This window comes from Clinocottus analis, unplaced genomic scaffold (genome assembly GCF_023055335.1).
Source record: "Clinocottus analis isolate CAN_PGR_092001 unplaced genomic scaffold, fCliAna1.0.p SCAF_13, whole genome shotgun sequence".
Taxonomy (NCBI): domain Eukaryota; kingdom Metazoa; phylum Chordata; class Actinopteri; order Perciformes; family Cottidae; genus Clinocottus; species Clinocottus analis.
Window position 1 is genome coordinate 9,108,035 of NW_027175854.1, and position 4,466 is coordinate 9,112,500.

Genomic DNA, 4,466 nt, shown 5'->3' on the forward strand with positions numbered 1-4,466 from the left:
AGGGGATTCTTCAGGGTGGAGTTGCATACAGCTTTCCTCAATGTGTTGCTTAAAATCCGTGAATAAAGGGCAAAGGTCATTCTCACTTTTCTCAGGTCGTGCAGGACGTGATGGTTTTCACCATATCTTATTCAGAATATCAAAAACTCATGTCTCCTGTATAAGGGAGCAAAAAAAAGAATTCTTCTAATATCTTTCTTTCAGATATTGGAGATATTCGAGTAATTTAAGGAAAAATCTGTAATGTCAAGTTTATCCCTACAATCGAATAAAATAATAATAATACAAATAATTTACTAAACAGTTTTCGGGGGGATAAAAAACATAAATAAGATGCATCTATATTTTGTTAAAAAAACACCACCTCTGAAAATAAAAAAAAGCAGAAAGCAGGAATGAAGTTTTTTGCCAAGATGGAGAGCTGGAAGATTCCTTTGTTTCAGAAATAACAATGATTTTACTGACCTGCGTGTCATATTGTGAGACCTACAATATAATGTCTAGCATGTGATGAAATAAATAATTTCCCATTATTAATCAATTACGCAGTTTACATGATCCTTCAACATTTGAGCAGGAATCAGATTCCTCATTCAGAACTTTAATATCACTATTGCCTAACAGACCACTCTGCCACTACACCACTACTTTTCCACCACATGACTTGTTATTTATTCCAAAGTTATTCTAATGCTGTAGCGAAGCCTCGCAGGGACAGGCTGTCCCTCCTCCGCTGCACACCCAGCCTGTCCGTCTGCAGCCAGTCGCTGACGACTGTGTGTCACTTTGTGTCTATAGGAGCCGCGGCGGAGCATGATGCAGCACAGCTATAGTTACTCCCTCTGTATTGTTTGAGTGTGCCTCTTTCTCCTCACCACACTGGCTCTGCCTGGGTCCTCATATCAGCCGGCCCATCTTCCTCCCCCAGCCGCACACTCCTCACCTTTCTCTCCGCTGCATCTTATGACTCCCCTTTCTTTAATACTCCGTTAGCCGCGTCAGTTACTCTATCTCTCCAAGCGCCCCCTTCTCCTCCTCCTCCTCCTCCTCCTCCTCTTCCTTCTCCCCCCTCAGCTCTTTCACCTGTCTCCTGGCCTCCCCTCGCTGCTAATCCTCTCCCAGACCTAATTGAAGGGGACAGCCGCTCCGCAGGGTCACACGGAGACGCTGCGTTGAAACGGAGAATCCTGCTACCGAGTGACACGTCTCTCCATCCTGATCATATATATATATATATATATATATATATATATATATATATATATATATATATATATATATATATACACACACACACACACACTCGCTGTCTGAGCCTCTTTTTTTTTCTTCTTTTTTTGTCCACCTCTCCTCTTTCTCCTCTCGGGGGTCACAATGCAACCCGGAGCCAGAAGCAGACGACAAATTGTCAGAGAGAAGCCCAGAAGAAGAAACGTGGGCTCAAGGCCTCTAGTTCATTAGGACTTAGGATGCGAGTCAGGCAGCAGTATGTGTTGACATTGTCATAGTGATCAGGGGAACATCTGTGTACGGCCTGTCACAGGTGTGTGTGTGTGTGTGTGTGTGGGAGTGTGTGCAAAGCGAGGAGGGACATGTTTGTGTGCCTGCATGCATATATATACGTGTACTGCAGACGCCTGTGCGCTCTGTGCCTTTTTTCTTCTTCTGTTTTCATGTGTCCATGTGGAGGCTGATGGTTCCAGGTTTGGATGGCGGCGTCTTGGCACCGGCGGGGTCTGCTGAGACCTGCCTCTGTGTAGGATCAAGGGAGTGCAGGGGGCTGCTGCCGCGCCCAGCCAGCCTGACTGCACGCCAGCTGCAATCCCTAATGCCTCCGCCACATCCCTGGCAGCCTGCGCCCCTGCCCTCTTTCCTTCCAGTTCTCCATCTTGGCAAAAAAAAAAAAAGAAAAAGCGAGTGCTTCCTCGCCTGCATTCACTTCATTCCTGCTTCCTCTTCTTCACGCCTCGGGATGTGTGACATACATTAAAGCCATCAGATGTTGGTGTTTGACCAGTGGGCGCATGATTAGACGCTGTCTCTGCTTGGCCGCTTACACCGGCTAAAACAGCGTGTTTATGGGTGATTACGCTGGAAGCAATCGCATAATGTATAAAAACCAACAGGCAAAGATCCTAAATCATGCTGTAATGCTGCGCAGAGAGACGCCTGATGTGCTGGATTCTTTCTTTTTTTTCTTATAGGGAGCCTGTTTATCTTTGTACTTTTGTCAATGTTTACAAATATGTTAGAATAATTTTGTATAGCTCATGGTGTTTGTCCTTTACTGTGTGTAAGAAGATGTTGATATTCTTAGGAAAAAAGTGTTATGAGAGCAGTCAGGAAAAGTTGATTCCCATAAACAGGCTAACTTGAGACATCTGTTGTTCGAGGCACTTGAATCACTATTTACTGTTTTGCAAATTTCCACTGCACATCACAACCTGTGTTTTTTTATTTATTTATTATTATTATTATTCTCTGGCAAGTGGGAGAATTTGTTGTGTTTTCTCCGGGTGTTATTACGGTGGAGTTTGGGGGACTGTCAAAGGGACTAGACGCCGCACAGTTAAACTGGGACTCTCAGTACCCATCAGGCCCCTGTGAGTCTCTGTGAAGACGACGCCACAGAAGGCGCCTTCCAGAGAAAGCGTCACATCCAGTTAGCAGACATCCGCCGCGCTAAACAGGTTAAACTGCTGCGCCTGGCACAGCCAATTGTATTGATAACCGTTTGAAGACAGTCTCCTCTCTCCTACCTGGCGTCACGCTTCACACGCTTTATTCGGCTTGCCACTCCAGACGAAACTTCAAACCTGGGAGAGTGTGTTTCCCTCCACTCAGGCGGATATAGGCGTGGGTGTCTGTGGGCGTCTGTGTTTATGTATGTGTGTGTGTGTGTGTGTGTGTGTGTGTGTGTGTGTGTGTGTGTGTGTGTGTGTGTGTGCAGAGCCAGGGGCCTTTGCTGTTGTTTGTTTGTGCTGCCTCCATTCTATAAACCAGGCCTCTGATCTCTCCGGCATCATGCCTCAAAATTCCTCTGCCGCTCCGGCTCCATGTAAATATATCGGTGTCAGTTTGTCTGATGATGAAATGAGCATTAGGATCCGGAGCAAGGCAGGGAAACCACGCCGCCTCTTTCGCGATTAAAGCCATCCTCTCGGCAGCGTGAGATCTCCGGCTTCCGTGCGTGTTAGAGAATAAAGTTTTGTGCAAGCAGAAAAGTGTCGCGGCACATCTGTGTTTCCTCTTGACTCCTCGGTCTATTCCTACCCTTGCTTTAGCGCTCTCTGCTGTCTTACCTCCTCCTCCCCTCCACACCCCTAACGCTCCACCAGTCTTTCGTTATCGGCTTGTTAGCCCGAGGTCCTCGCCTTGGCCCGGAGTTATGGCTCTGTCGGGCAGCTGCTCGGCCAGCCCTGGGGGTCCTCGGAGGCAAATGGCATGTCAAGGAGTGGTCACTGAGGTAGATTGTCTTCCCCACAGTCAGCCCCGCCGCCACCAGTCTCACTTGTCCAATTAGGGGCTGTTTGGCCCCCCCCTTTAAGTCCCCAACCCGTCTCCTCTCGACTGATACTCCAACATCTCTGGCCCCTACACCAACACACCTGACACCCTGCAATAGCACAGGTACATACATATTGTGTGTGGGCAAACGGGCTCAAACACCAACACAAAATGGCAGCGTTCCTGTCAGTGTGGGCACGAGTGCACATATGGACATAGCTGAGGTTTTTGTGTTTGCACTGTTTATGTGCCGTAATCTAAAGGGAAATGGCATGGAGGCAGTCTTACTTAATTAACCTGTTAGGGGATCCTATTATTTCAGGTCACAAGGTACAAATCAAGTAAAAAACATGGTTTAATCCCTCCTCCCCCCACCCCCAAAAAACATGTTAGGCATCAAATGAAACATAAAAATCAGGACTACAATGAAATAGAATCCCCATGTACAACTTCCAAACACAACTCAAACAATGAAGAGGATTAGGGTGAGGGTTTTAAGGGCTACTTCATAATTTGATTAAAATTATCAACAAATTTTAAACCTGGTTGGACAAAAGCAATTTACAGATGCCAACTTGACCTTTTTAACTATCGCCGATTCGTTTTTCAACAAAAACAATTCGGAGGTCAAACTCGGCCCTAGTTTGAAACGGCAGCTCGATGGTTCACAGCCCTGTGGTCAGTGTGCAGAGTCTGGTACTTACTAAAACTGCAAGTTTAGATTTCACGGTAACAATCATGTGCAGATGACCATACTCGATCGTAGAGCTCGGAGACGGATTCCCCGGATCTGTTGATGCAGTTCTAATCGCTGTGACCTGATGTATAAAAACAGGCGTTGTGTTCATTTGTGTACCCCATTAACGCACGTGTGTTGGGTTACCTCTGAGCGCAGAGATGCATCAAGCGTGGAAGGCCTGCTCGTACTTTGATGAAGGCAATAATGCAGTGAAATCCTG